Genomic DNA, 16,336 nt, shown 5'->3' with positions numbered 1-16,336 from the left:
TCAAGTATTCCGTGGGTTTGACGTACCCTCCACCCTCCAGTTAGCTACTTGGAAAAATATTTGCACTATTCAATCTCATAGCTAACAATTTCATCTATTTGGTCACTGCTTTTAGGTAATTCAAATCTTTACTTATTATATTGTTAAATATATAAATATTTGAATGTTTTTTTACTTTTACGTAGCAATGGAGTAGCAATTGCATTAGAGGTAGAGATGGTTTCTGCTTTCCGACCACCAAAATTATATAATTCAAGAATTACTATAAAAAGGATTTTATTATCGTAGCCTGGTTTAAAGAAAAAAAACCCAGGACAATCAAATGTGGACAAATAAACATCTGATTTCTCTCAAAATCTCACTTAGTAAATGACTATTAATTAATTTAAGTTGTTTTTGTCTAAATGAGTCAAACCCTTCAAGTCAGATTACTCAGATTCAGGTTCCTATAAGCAGAGGCCGAGGTGGAGGAGTAGCAGCATGTTCCACTCAAGCTTATTGACCAATCCTAGATCTAAATATAGTCAGAACGCATTACAGACTCTCTCATAGCCTCTAACAGCCATACTAGAAAACTCAAATAGCAGTTCTGTTTATTGTTCTATACCATTCTCTTGTCCCTTATTCAGTCTTTAACTGAATTTTCACACTTTTTATATTAGTATCTTAGTACAGATAAAGTCATTATAGTGGGTGACTTCAGAGTGCCGGTCTACATGTGGTCGCTAGACTTTGCGGAAATAAAATGGGAGGCAGAGGCTTTAGCTATCAATCTTTCTCTCCTGTGGAACCAACTCCTAGTGCAGATTTGGGAGGCACACACCCTGTTTACTTTCAAGACAAAGTTTAACGTTTTCCTTTTTGATAAAGCTCGTACTTAAAACTGGCTCAGGTGTCTCAGAACCAGCTCTTAGTTATGTCCCTATAGACTTAGACTTCTTGGGACCCCCCCCTTCCTCTCTTTTACTCCCCATGCTGTAAGATGTCAGCATTGCACGGGGGCTCTCCATACCTTTGTGCAGGTTTCCCCGGCTCCGGGGCTCTGTGTTTCCGATGTGCAGTAACTGGGCCGGCCAACCTGCTCAGTGGTATTTTGCTTCTTGTTACTCCTCTTTTCTTTTCTCTCTCTACTCACTCCAAGCGGTCAAGGCAGACAGCCGCCCACCTTGAGTCTGGTTCTGTCTGGAGGTTTCCTCTGTTAAAAAGAGTTTAGTTAGTAGGTCCTATCGCCTTAGTGCTTGCTCAAGGGGGATTTGTTGGGTTTTCTTTATAAATCTGAATAGTCTTGATTTTATTATGTAAAGTGCCTTGAGAAGATTGTGTTGTGAATTGGTGCTTTATAAATAAAATTGAATTGAAACGAAATTCAATCCTTCCAATCCTGCCCTCTGGCAACTGCAGAAGTTCCCCCCAAGAGTTGGAATCACTGCTTTTATAAAATCATAACTTTTGTATTTTTTTAGGCCAACTTTATACCACTGTGCACACATAGGGTACACTGAAAAAAACAGACACTGGCACGTCATTTTCAGAGCAGCGTACTACCCTTAATCTTTGCAGAGAGGAGAGAAGGAATGCGTATTTATTGGTGCAGCATGTCTGTGCCAGCCGAGCAAGACCAAGCTGAAGTGTTAAGTGTGTCAAGTGAGAATTATAGCTGTGTGTGATTATTGTAATTATAAAATTCAGGGTAGCTGGCACTCTGTTCCTTATCACTTGGTGGTGGCTCATATCTTTCACACACTAAGTGAGTCAGTGGATGATTGTGTGTGTCAGGGGCTTTGGGGCTGAGGTCCAACTTTTTTTTAAACTTATGTTTAAGGTTTTCACTAATCTTTAAGTTAACATTAAGTTTACTTACTTTTTGTTAATTAATCCTATTGAGATTTCAAATTTAATTATCAACAGAGAACTGGCCAAGATAGTAGCTTTACTACTGTTCCTCTCTTTGTGTGTGTGTGTGTGTGTGTGTGTGTGTGTGTGTGTGTGTGTGTGTGTGTGTGTGTGTGTGTGAATTAAGCATCCAACCACTTTCAAATTTTTAAAGCAGCTAAGCTGTGAATCACAAGTGTGAGTTAAACACCACCTTTTGCTTTTTATTTTTTTTTTAAATTTGTGCTCACACGTGAGGAGCACTGGAACACGCAGGTGTTTGAGGTCCTCAAGTGAGTCATCTCCCAATCCACTCTCAAAATATCTCATATCTGCACCCCACAGATTCAACATCAAACATCACTGATTTTTTTGGTTTGTTATTGCACTTGCTGTTCCTCCCGTCTCTATCATTCCCATTCATATGTACTCGTGATGCTTCAGTTGCTGTTGGCATCCGTTGTAGGTATATCCATCACCAGACAGCACGCTAAGCCTAGATACCTCAGTGGAAATGGGATGAAAACAAGGCCTTCCAGCATTCCCAAACATCCTGCTCAAGTCCAGTAGACTTCTGGCTCACTCCTCCAATTGGTGATTCATCTGCATGTTGACAGACAAAATGAGCGAGGGAGATGAAGACACCTGTGAGGAGGAGGAGCTGTGAAGATTCACGGCATGACTGTCTTCACAGGAAGCTGGTTATCACGACTCACTACTGTGTGCGTTTGTGTGTGTGGAGATGAGTTACATAAATGGAGAGAGAGAAAAAGTGCTCACTTTCATCCTGACAAAATATTACTGTTTCCATTTCATTATAGGGTTGCTGTGTCCTCGCACAGGCCGTTTGGCCAGCAGTATTTCATTAACATCAAAGAAGCAAATCAGGTGTACTGCAGCTTCAACTTGTTGCACAACAAATCAGCAATTAGCTCATTCTTATGCTTTGGCATCATTATCCTCCTTTCTGGTTTAATTTAACTTACGTAACAGTGTCCCTTCGCTGCAGCGTGCTTGCTTTGTTTGAATGCTTTAGCAGTGATTGTGTTGGTGAAATTGGCCTTGTGAATGTTTATACCCTGTAGTGTTTATATGTTTACGAGTGTGTGTTTACAAGATAGTGGCTGAGATCACTTGCTGCATTAACAATACTGAACGCCCAGTGTTTTTTTTTTAGTTTGTTTTTTTATTTCACTTTCTTAAAGGTGGTAACACATTGAAAAACATAATTCATATCTAACTAAATCTACAGTTCAGCATTTAGAGGTATACCAAATTAATATTTAACTGGTTGACATTTTATAAGCAGAAATACATCAGCAGGGGTCTGTAAGTGTTGCGGATGTGAGCCTCTTGAACTTTTATTCACAGCTAAACAAACACTTGAGTAAGTTTTAAAGACCGAGGGAAAGTTTTGGTGCTAATAATCATACATCTTCCTCATGGCAAACATTTGACTTCTCATTGCTGGAGAGGCACAGGTGTAAGGCTAACAAAATAAGAAAAATAATCATGGCTGCATTCCATTTAGGTGTGCCAGAAAGCCATGCCAGGGAGACGGCATGCACAGTATCAGGGCCCTGGCACTAGAATACCTGAATGGAATGCAGTCAGAATTGCTGTGATTATTTACACCTGCGTTCACTGCAAGACACACATTTACAGCATTGTACGCGTTGGACAGGTAGGTATGTTGAGCTAACATTTGGGATAAATTGGTGCTTGACTTGCGTCGCTTTCTTACTTTGAGTTAATTATTGCTAATAGTCAGTTGCAATTTGGAAGATATGCGATTAAGTATAAAAATTAATTGTAGTTTTGAAGCCTCAGCTTATTTCAAATGGGTACTGTCAAAGTGAAGTAGGTGTCATATTGGTTGTTTCAGCGTCTGAAGTCTCAAAAGATGCATAATATTTAATTCGAAAATGAATGTGCTGTACAAAACAATTACCAATTATGTTTATTGATTTTATTAAGATTGAATCAAATTTATGCTTTTTCTAAGGTTCTAAGTCAAGGAGAAAAACTTCAAAGCAAAGTTCTATCAGAAACGTTTCATGAGATGCAAGTGCAAGTAAGAACATAAAGGACACTTAAATCTTTTAAAATAGATTTTAAGTGCATAGGAAGATGCAGAAAAGTTCGGATTTTAGCAGTTTTTGGAATATAGGGAGGGAGTTTGCTGAGTGTGCGGAGTTTGCTGGCTCGTTCCACCATCGTGGGATCACAACAGCATATCTTTGCAGTATAGTTTGGCTATTTGTAAGGCCCAGTAAAAATGAACACACACCTCATATTAAGGAAACCTTTTTTTGCAACAAACCAGTTCTGTGAAGAAAAAAATTCTTGAATCTCTGATGGATACTGATGTCTGTTTAGGAACTATTTTATTTGCCTACAGCTTAATTCACCAGATTGTTATTTAAAAACTAATAACTGTAGCATTTTACCCTTTTCCTATGTTCCCTGTCATGTGTGCATTTTATGGTTCCGTTTTCCTGGAAGTTACTAAATACCAACTTGTTTGTATGAAATTACGAGGAATTGTTTCTGGAAAATACTGTTTATTACTTGTTTTTTTTGTTTGTTTTTTTTGACTGGTTTGGCCTGAGACATTTCTCATTGGCAAACCCCATTTCTATCTTCAATGTGGAAAAAAAAACAACAGCCTGGACAGCCAACATCATGCTAATGATTAAAAGAATCTGAAAATCTGAAACCTGCATGAAGCAGGTAGGTGGGCCATGTGCAAAATGTTTCTCAGTTACATCTCATCATTACCGGACCACATCATTTCAAACAGAGCTGCAAGCTGGTTTAACATGTTGCCTCTCTAGCACTGGCAGGAAATTGAAAACAGGCAAAAAAAATAATATTTTTCCGGCATTAAGGATGATGGATTACAATTTATCTCAAACAAAGAGTCTGTAAATTCTTTATACTATGAAAACTGTTCTAAATATACCCTTTAATCAATTTGATGAAAGATTAACTACCTTGTATGAGTTCATGCTGTTGAGCTCTGTCTCTACAATTATCATGTGTTCAAATAAAGCCAGCTCATTATGGAAGGCAGATGTTCATTTAGCTGACACTGCTAATTACCACTCTCCTCCTGTCGATGTTTGTGTTTGAGAGACAGTAAACGATTGTGTATATGTGTGTGAATATATTCAAAACACACAGCAGGCAAAAATCCCAAAGAAAGTCAATATGACTCCAGGCCATCCGTCCCTGCCAGAAGAAATGATAGAGGCAGCGATGATAAATTATTTCTCTGCTTGTGATCTTCAGGGCAGCATTCTTCCCTTTCCACAAGCATATGTGACCCCTGTCTTCCTTTTTTTTTCAATTTACTGCCTTCCTCTCTATTCACGTTTTATCCTCTTCCAAATCTACCAGCTCCTGCACCCTTGTTCTTCTGTGGTCTGGTCTGCGTGTTGGGTCGTGTGGCTGTCTTTCAGATGTCTCCCCACGGCCTCCATAAGCAGCAGATGAATATAACGGGATCCATGAGCATTTTGAGCCCCATAACCAAGATCATGTGATGATGTGACACCCAAGGGATGACAAAAGGAAAGTCTGATCTCATTCCCTTTCCACACAAGTCACCTCCCTTGTTTAGGCTGTGGAAGAAAAAAAGCAGGCGCTCAAGCAGTTTAATGTGGAGTTTGTGAAGAATTAGGAATGGGAATTTTCTGTGGTGGCTGCACCCTAAAGCCAGACCCACACTGGTCTCACGTTGCCAGATATGTCTCCACAGTGCATTTGCACTTTGCCAGAGCAGGAGAAAGTACCCACTATCAGTGGTAATTCAAGAGCAAATAAAATGCTTTCTTACAGCCAATTTGCATAACCAGTCTATAACTTTTAAACTAAAATTGTTCAAGGACGCGCAAAGAGTCGAGAGCTATTTTCCAGTGTGTCAAAATGGACCAGCACTGTAACAGATGCAGTTTAATGGCACTGCCAGATGTCACATCGCCGCCTTGGTACAAGCCTACACTTTTATTTGATGCTAATTCTTTAGGTAGTGGGATAGAATTTATGTTCGTGCACTGGCCCCTACTTAGTGAAGTGTAGGTTGGGAGCTAAAGTGACAGCAGTGTAACAGTGAAAGGCAGAGAGAAAGAGCCACCATTGAGTCTCTGTTTTAACACCATGCAGCAATCAAGATTATCAACAGAAGTCTGTAAAGTGCATGTTATATTGGGTTTGTTCACAAGTACATTAAGGTTTTGAGTCTAAGTCTGATTTTAAACCTATTCACAATATGACATTTATATAAATCATAGAGAATCCTGGGTGTGTGTACCTTCATAATCTAAATGACAATTCACGGGTTTCAGATCACCTGTATTGACTTTTTGTAGCAACATAGAATATTAACAAAGTCATGAGTTTTACATGCCAGTTTCTGCTGGCCTGATAAAATGTCCACTTTACTCAAACTTGAACATTTTAGCTGGAGCCTTTTTGGCCACTAGAGGGGCAGCAGGAATTCAAAAACTGACACGTTTTCAATAAACCTTATAGCATATCAGTTGGTCTTGGTGTTGTAGGTGCTTTTGTGTTAGACTATGGTAAGTGATACAGTAAAAAAGGTTTTTGGATTCACCTTCTTCAGGTGTTAAACCACACAGGAATGTCAGCATTTATAATTCTGTGCTTCTGACTAAAGCCTTGTGCTATTCCAGTGTTTTTAACATTTCATAATCATCACACTATCTTTAAGTAAAGCAATGAAGGAGAATCCGTACGACATGTAAAAATACTTTAAATGATAACTGTTGATGACATGTTGTACTGATATTGCAGACAAATCACAAATGTAAATACAACATTGTACAATATTGAACATCTGTTAAAGATTAAATCCTTTCCTGCAATGGATCACTTCACCAAATAATGGTCATACTGAACGTAACTGGCACATGTGTGATGGCCTCCTCAGCATATGGGCTGTCTTTCATTTTTCATCTTTAACTCCTCCATCTCCACCCCTCTGTGTCTTTGATACCATGGCTTATTCTCTTCTCTCCTTGATTTGGCTACCTCCTGTGTACACCCATGATGTCATTCAATCTTTGACGTGAAGCTGTTTGGCATTGCCACTTACGAGTAGCAGCCATACTGCCTTTGAGTGCAGTTTGGATGCAAGTGATGGAGTGGAGTTTATGTGGGAGCTGTCTGCCGCCATCTTCATCTAACTCTTTCACAGCTGGTTTTCAGTGTCCCCTGTGGCTTCTTCCTTAACTCTGACACCTGTGTTTGACTCTTCTGACAGGTAAATCACTACGAACTTGCATATGTGCACTGAACTGCTCGATCCAATGTATGCCTCCAAGCCCACATACCCTCAGTCTATGTCTTTCACCATCAGCCTATGACGGCAAGACCCAGCGCTCAAGCCAGTGATGAAGTGGTCTCTCTCCACATGCAAACAGCCTGACTGGAAAAATTAATTAGGCCAGGGAAGATGGGGGTGCAAGTAGGGGAAGGGTAGGCGTAGGCATGCGTGACTTTCATCTTCACAAGCAGCAAGAAAATGTTTACATAGGGGGAACAGAAAAACATAGATGTCCAAGACATGTGGACTTTCATGTGCTGTACCTGTGTTAATGAGTAAAACAAGTGGCTCTGTGTGTGTGAAAAAGCTGCACATCATCAAGTGAGGCACTTTCAGCAGCTGTGAATTCAAACATAACTCCACACACATGCTAGAATTGCATTCAAACACACACAAACTACATGCCAGCACAAGCTGCAAGTGACAGGCCTCTCTATGCAGTGCTGAGAGCAGATAGGTGACTCGCACACACAGCTCATGTGTTGACTGGTTAGAAGGTCAGAGCTTCATCTGCACTGGTCAGCTCCTGCCATTAGCATCAACGGCCGCATGGCTCACACACTGTGTCTTTCTTTGGGGACGAACACAGTGAGGAGGTGAACAAGTTCGTGTTCTCATCTGATGATGAGATGCAAGAAGGTCTATGCGTGCAAAACCTCCATACATCACTGTCAGTAGTCTTGTGTTGTCTGGCCAACCCATAAAAGCTTGAGGATGAACCACTGACTCCTGTAAAAGGGCTTTCCACTTAGCCATGGCTCAATAAAAAGGGCCACAGCACTTAGTGTGCTGCTAATTACTCCATTTCAAATGAAGTAAAACCGTTGTTATCGTAACATAATGGACTCTGTCATCACTTCTTCTGGGTAACTGGGTGTTGGTTTTTAGATACATATCTAAGGATTATTTAGCGGTCTGTCCCACCAAAATAACTGCAGATTGTTTTTAGATTAGTCTTCTTCCTTAAAACTCCATAATACGAGTACCGTCCTGTGAACTGATGCATATTCCCATTTGTTATGCTTACCCTGTGGACGTACTATACTGTGAGAGCTCTGAGCTAAATGCTAACATTTTAACAAACTCATAATGTCATTTTTGACATGATGTGTAGCTGAATAACCGTCATCTTACTTAAGTTTTGTTAGTATGAAAGCATTTGTTAACTGGCACTGCAGGTAAACCCAAGAAAAGTTAATGAGGCATGTGTTTGATTTGCAAAAGAGAAACATGTTGAGTAATAAGAATATAATGTGTTTATGTAAAATAATTCATTTTTCATTGTATTGCTCTAACATGTTTTAAACTCATTAAATTCACTGAATGGATGTGCTGTTATAGTTTTAATCATTTCAACCAAAGTAAATCCTGCACTAAAAAAAGAAAAGAAAATGTCTGCTTACTGCAATTTCATAGCATAGCTAAGAAAACTTTTTTAAGTTAGGGGCTAAGAATATTTGTCCTAATTCTGACTTGGGCTTCTCTGAATAAGTGCACTGTGCTGAATGGCATGTGCCCTAAATGTTTATTGGTCCTTTTAGAGTCAGGTTTGTGTGTGTGTGTGTGTGTGTGTGTGTGTGTGTGTGTGTGCTCCTTGACTTTGAGACAGACATTGTTGGTCTGTAGAGAGGATGCATACAGAGGAAGCCTTCGCTTCATCCCAGTTGGAATGTGAATGATGTAGCAGGCCAGTACTAGAGAAAAACACAAAGAGTCAAATTCAATTACCTTAAGTGGACCAGACTTAAAATGAGCGGGTCTGTTTCAAATTGGGCCTGTTTTCAACTCACAAAACACCCATTTTACCTCAGTAAAGGTAACATGAGCTCAGAGGCAGTGCCACTGGGATTAAGACTTTTACAGACAAAGGAGGCTATCAACAGCTAATGTTTGTAACTCAGCACAGCTGTGTCACCGTATATGGCAAATTATCACCAACTGTCAATGCCATGTTTTATGAGGATCAGCAATTCCTGCGATCTCTGTCCGACTGCATACTCACTGGAGTAAAATTTCCTTTTGAACTCCCGAACAACCCACTGGTCAATGTCCTGCATTGACAGTGGCTTCTGGAAATCTTCCTTTTCGGCTTTACTCAGATCTCTCAATAGCCATTACAGTAAAATATGACCTATAGGAAACAAAGGAAGCCCAGACAGCCATGTGTCAAACAGCCCAGCCCGAGCTAATATCCGCTCGCTTTTCATCTCCCTGCTTCAACAGAGGAGGGACATCATTCTCCCACATGTGCTGTATCGCACATACGCCCATTTGTCTAATTTTATTTGTCCAGTGAATCCCTTGCACTTATTATCAATGAAGATCTTACCTTTACAGAAAGTGAGTTCAGGTGAGAGAGAGAAAGGAAAATTACATAATGAGATCAAGGGCCAGAGTGTTTTTGTGACCCAATTTGACGAGTAGTACTACCCAGACACTATCTGAGAACCATTATGCACACTGACAGGTCCAAATGAATGGGCCATTTCTCTAATGTGGAACATGGATGGGGGCTTTGGATACTTCAAATGTTTCAAATTCAGAAAAACACTGACCCCCCTCCAGAGAGCTGAGAAAATAAATCCTCACACACTTCAGCCACAGGAAAAGAGAAAAATGGGCCCTGTCTACACAGCCCACTCACTCGCTTTCTCACCAGCACGTGAGACAAAGTGAAAAAGTATGTGGTGCTCCGTACGCATTATGCTGCATGTTTTCTTATGTGCTTCATGATTTGTGCGTGTGTTGTGTGTGTGTGTGTGTGTGTGTGTGTGTGTGTGTGTGTGTGTGTGTGTGTGTGCGCGTGCGTGCGTGTGTGTGTTTTGCAAGTTTTGCAAGTTCTGCAGAAGGTCTGTTTTCTCCATTTTCTATTCCCTTCTTGCCTCTTGTTCTCTGTATCGTCTCCCATTGTCAGTCTGCCCACTAGGCCAGCATCTTTGGACCGGAGCCATGAAGAGGCCACATTCTGGCTTCAGTGGTGCGTGCTGAAAAATCCCTACTTGAACTCAGCAGACCCTCAAGCTTTATGGAAATCCAGATTCTGGCTGAAGGGTTGTACTGTAGGCTTGAATCCTTACACTGACTGGCATTAAGAGAGCACAATTAAATTGCATCTATTACCACTGTGACCTTTCAGAGGGCTCAACTGGTACTGGAAAATGCTTGAAATAACAAGTTGATAATCTGTCCGCAGCCTACTCCAAAATCAGTTTGTGCAAACATGTTCAAATTGAGGTTTGTGGCAACAGAGCTATTTGGAAAATGTGAACTTGTTACCACTTTGGCCCTTTGCTCTTTATGTGAACATTTAAGCCACTCATGTTCTCTAGTTCAGCTTTATACCAAACACATATCTGTTTGTAAAAAAGCTTTTATATGAATGATTGTCTTTTTATCCTATTTTATTCTACTATTGGTTTTGTTTTGTATTGCTCCTTTTGGGCAATACCTATCTTTGTATGTATCAGTATGAATCAAGATGCAGGTAGGTTTCCGTTCATCACAGTTTGCACCAAACCTACAGGAGACATTGCTCTTTTAAAGAATAGGAACATATAGTGTCCCTACAATAAAAAGTCTCTTGGATTGTGCACATGTATCTACAAAACTGAAAAAAAAAAGACGTGCACAGCATGCACAGCAAACCTCTCCGGACGAACAAAGGCTAAACAAAATTTAACTGCACAAACTCCAGCCCCATAACTCTTTTTGTCTTCCACACTTCTGCTCAAAGGTCATGCTTCTCAGCCCATGTCACTCAGTCTGTGAGTGTGCCTGCAGAGACAAGGAAACCATAAAACCATGAAGTGCTTCTTTTCCTTCCTTTGGACACATTTCTCTTTCGGCGGGTCTTTTTTAGCACACTGAGCAGGCAGCGGCAGCAGAGGCAGGAGGAGGCTGATGGAGAGGGCCACCTGAACAAACGCAGTGTGCAACAAGAAAGCCAGGACAACCGGGCCCAGGCAGATTTATGACCATCCACCCTATTTTCCCACACAGAGGCCCCTCTCTGGAGCTTCTGGATGTATTGGACCCTGTCAACTTTTTGTCACCTCCGTCTACCTCCTTCCTCTCTTTTTCTTGTCCCTCATTCCCATTTCTCTTTTTTTTTTGTCCCTCTTTCGTTTCCGTTCCTTCTCGGTATCTCTTTCTATCTTTCTCCCCCCTCCTTTTCTCCCAGACATCCTGGACAGCTGTTCATCCAGACAGGGTGTCAACAGCTGTCTGAGCGAAGCTGAGTTGCAACTCCAGAGGTATAGGTTAAATAGCCTGCGGTGTAGAGCTCTTTCCCAACACCTTTGTCTCCTCTGTTCACTGCATCCATGACCTGAGCATGACCTTGACCCAAAACTACATGTTTTCTGCAAAACCACCCACATACGCTGCCTGGAAGTATTCTAGACAATGAAAATACCAGAATATGTTGTGTTACACTAAAGCACTTCATCAACAAAAAGCATTTTGCAGACAAAAGCTCTATAAAATTAAGCATAGCTTTCACAGTGTAGCATTTATACTACAGCAAACACACATAAAATGAAAAAAAAAGTGCTCCCAGCCTTTCTTTGTCTTCTCCACCCAGCAACAGTGAAGCTTTGGCTGAGGCTGCACATTGCCTCAAGTGAAAGTCAAACCACTGACTACGTGGTTCAATGTTCAGTAAAGAAATTTCCCCAGACAAGGGTAAACTCTGTTACAACACCCCATAAGACAAGGGGTAGTAAAACCAAATGAAGTGTGCACCAAATTAGCCTTGCTTTGCTGCAGATATTGCAATAATTAATCCAGTCCTTGCACTTTTTTTTTTTTTTACTTATTTATTTATTTTTCGGGCCAAATTCGTCTCATGTGAGGGACTCGAAGAACTCTCCAGTCACCTTTTTTACCAGAATAGGAAAATTTTCTTCCTTCATACACATTTGCGTGCATAAGTTATTTGTCATTATTTTAGGGGAAAATGTCTTTTGAAAAGTTTACATAGCTGCGTTTCTGTTATTTTATGAGTTCCAGGGTAATTGTTGAGATAGGTCAAAAACAACATTCCTCTCTGCTTCAACAAAGGAAGAGTTCAATTATTGGCGGCAGCAGTTTGAAACACTTGAAGCAACATTATACTAAACTGTAAGTGAACTCAAACATAATATAGTTCCTGTTTTGCCACACAGTGTTGACTAAATGTTTTGAATCTTCTAAGCCCTGGGTAGCATGGTTTATTACTTAAAGGGGGCCTCCAGTGTTTCTCGGTTGGTTGTTACAGTAAACTGTGTTGCCATCCGTGCTACATGGCAGAGACCTGAGACCTTGGAGATGGCCGTGTTTACTCTGCAGTTAATCACCATGTCTGATGCGGCCTCTCTGGATGTGTGAGGGGGGAAATGCCGGCTAAATGCAGTCACCACGATCTAATGAGGTGGTTTAGCTGCAGCAGCGTGCCTTTAGCCATACTCTGTAATTCTGAGACAGCGACTCCACAGTTCCCCTGGCCAGCTTGCGTCACAAGTGCGTTTGTCCACATTCGCCATGTCGCCCACAACCCTGCGAAACATGTTGAATGGCTGCTGAGGAGACCAGCGTCCAATGGGCTGTCAATCAATGTGCAGTGTGTGGTTTGAAAATAAGGAGAATGGGGAGAGTGGGGAATGGTTACGGAGAAAAAGGAATTACAGTTAGACCGATTTTCATGGGGCATGCACCAAACTTCCCAAATGAAAGCAAAATGAGTGTGAAATGTGCACACACATACGCACATACTGTATTTCTCTATTACGTGCACAAGGCACTGCAGCAGGCCTTCCTTCTCCTCTCTGCCCTCGTGGCACAGCAGTGCTGTTCTTGGAAGCGCCTGGTGCTTTAGCTCCACTCCTTACTAATGGTTAAACGGCATGCCCGTGCCATGCTCACTAATGACAGGCTAGGCTTATTCCACTGAAGTGGCGCTTTTCAGAGGCAACGGCGCACAGAGTGCACAGCGAGCACCTCCCAAGGCAGCGGAGGTGCTGTGAGGACAATGTCTATGCACACAAGAATGCACACATGTATTAACAAACACTCAGATGGGCTCAAACCAAGCGGTGCAAAAAGTAAAAGTGTCTGCTTACACAGATTATCGTGGTGACTGATAGATGCAGACCGAGACACACACACACACTCACACACACACACACACACACACACACACACACACACACACACACACACACACACACACACACACAAAGCCTCAGACTTTTGTTTACATTCATCTTCCTCAAGGATCTCTGTTTCTGATAGCGCTCTCAAGAGGTTTCATCTTTCAACTTGGAATCAGGGTCTTCACATGTGACATCTCATTATGTTATTTCTTGTTTTGAACTGCTTGAACTTAAACTGTTCGGGAGTGACAGAGAATGAGCTCTCAAATTTTTTGTACATCTCACAGAAACATTTGTCTTCACACGAGAATAAACTACAAGTAAATCCCTCTCAGATTCATGAGATAAAACTTCTGGCCCTGACTTTTACATTACTCTCCCTTCACAGAACAATCGCCAGAGGATCTTTGTGTATCTGTAAAAACAGGAGGAGGGCCAGAAGGCTTTGTTTGACTTGGCATTTGTTTAGCCATATTATTAGGACAGTAAAGTTGAGTCGGCATTTACACCACATGTGCACCTCCTTTTTTTTCTTAGTTTCCCATGAGACAGCTAAAATATAAGAGGAAATTCACCTATTCCCACTGAGAGATGATGCAGGGGAGGCAAGGGTTTGCAAGCTGTTAGAGAATTTCATGCACATTGTCTATCATTTCCAGCGAGTAAAATTTGTTAGCATGTATGTAAATGTATGTAATGTATGCAAAAAATTGACTATTTATGTGTGTGTGTGTGTGTGTATGCATCTAAAGGTATGCGTTCATTTCATACTTGCTCTTTGGGATACCTGACTTTCACACCCTGACACGCATTCCCAGCATCCGCAAGCTGGATCCATTTCTGCCCCACGGCGGGCCCTCTTCCACACTTCCTCAGAAAAGGTGGGAGCAAGAAGAATTCCAGCTTTCATCGAGACTGGCACTGCATGAATATTTCAAATAGGCAACATGATTCCTCTGTGCCACCAGAAACAAAGGTGAGGGGGGTGAGGGGGGACAGAGGTGAAGTCTCAGCCTGGGACTCAGCTTCCAGGCACAACCTGCTCGCAGTGACAGACATGCAGACAGGGCCCTGGAGCTGCTGTGGTGACAGACACTCAGTTAAACCTTATCTGACCATGTCTGCGTGTTTTGGTGCCAGGTCTGCCATGGGACTCGCTTTGCTGTGGAAAACCATAACGACAAGCTCGAGCATGTGCTTCCATTGTTGTGTGGTTGTATGTGTGTGTGGATGGACAGGATGGGTGTGCCTGTGGACATACCAGGCATTCCAAGTTGGCAATAAAGCCAGAATAACTGCGGGGGATAAAGCTGGGATGTGCTGAGTGATACCTGGGCAGCTAGGAATGACAAAGTGGGACATAAAATGTGTAGGCTAGTTGAGACACTGGTTTTTTAGTTAGGAAAAGTGGAGCAAAATGATGCTGGAGTGAGGACTTTGCCCCATTTTGTGGTCAGACCGACATTAACTAGGCCTTGCTCCAATTTTGACTCAGAAATAGAAAATAATGGCCTCAAAAGTGCAGGAAACAACATCAATTTTGCCCCAGTTGTTCAGTCCTCCACAAGCAATGGAATAGGTTTAATAAGACTTGAGTGGTTTTTGCTCCATGAGTGAATGTGTATCAGACATATCTGTCAAATGGTACTGATTCCTGTACTGTTTTACTGCCAACACACTGTCACATTGTTATTGTACACGTTCATGGTAGTGACCCAGGATGTAATGCTGGCATGATATCTCTACATTTGTTTGGGTTTGGAAAACTTTACAATGAGCTGGTTGAAGCAGTGGTCAAACACAAAACATACAAATCAAGAGCAGATAGTACAACCATGGTTTAGACACACACACACACACACACACACACACACACACACACACACACACACACACACACATACTTTTCAAATATGATAAAAATAAATGTTCCTTCAATCACTTTCCAAAAACAAAAGTGTCCATATGACCTTTCCATTTCTCTTCAGCAGTGACCTGTGACCATGGTTTGAAAATGTGAGCAGTTCATCTTAAAATCTCTTCTCAGATTGTTTCACTTGAATAATTTTAGAAAGCCAATGAAGAAGTGCCAATGTCCAGTAGTGTAATATACAGCTGGGCGCAACATCCATTGATCCCAAGCAAATATCCCAAAGTATGTACTGTCGGATGTATTGTTTGTGTGTTTTGCAACCACAGATATATGTACAGTTTTGTGTTAATCCATTAAGTAAATCAAGACACAACAGACTGATGTGTTTTTTAAACTAATTTTCTAATAAGCCATAGATACAGTATCATATAAGATGTTGAAGCATTACTAGTCTCGTTGGACATGACCACCCCAGTGTTCAATGTTTAACACCTCTGCACAGGATTGGTCCACTTTTCAATGCACAGACCACTAATGAAAGCACAGCTCATTCAGAAATTACAGTAAAGCAATTAAAAGCAATTCAAAGCTTTCCCATTAGGAAAGCCTTTGGGCACCCTGCTGAGACATGACACTGGGACAATATTTATACAGCGCAACATTGTAAAAATTCTACATTAAAACATTTTTTATTTGCTATTCAGAAAAAGAACAAAACACAGCCTCCATTGTTCCTCTGACGCAGTCTCTGTTGTGGCAAAGACATGAAGTTTTGCTCAAACCCCAAATAAGCCTGCAGCTTTAATAACGGGGCAATTTCAAAGCTGTGTAATAATAATTCAATGCCCCACTGCTCCGACTTGAGTCTTCTGACATCTGGATACTCTTCAGATAGTCCCCCTAACATGGCACGGTCAATTCAAATGGAGGCTGTTTTTCAAAAGACAACAGAGGGGGCCTTTGTCTTGTAGTATGAAAGACTTCTAGACAACATGTGGACGGGGGCAGTCATTTTAATCCTCAGCCAGGCTGCCTTCTGCATTCAGAGCTCTTTCTACCCCTGAAGAGTCTAATGCAAGCCAGATTGTTGCTTCTTTGGGGAAAATATAG

The sequence above is a fragment of the Channa argus genome, chromosome 4 (genome assembly GCF_033026475.1).
Source record: "Channa argus isolate prfri chromosome 4, Channa argus male v1.0, whole genome shotgun sequence".
Taxonomy (NCBI): domain Eukaryota; kingdom Metazoa; phylum Chordata; class Actinopteri; order Anabantiformes; family Channidae; genus Channa; species Channa argus.
The sequence above is the reverse complement of the archived record's forward strand: the minus strand, read 5'-3'. Positions refer to the sequence as shown.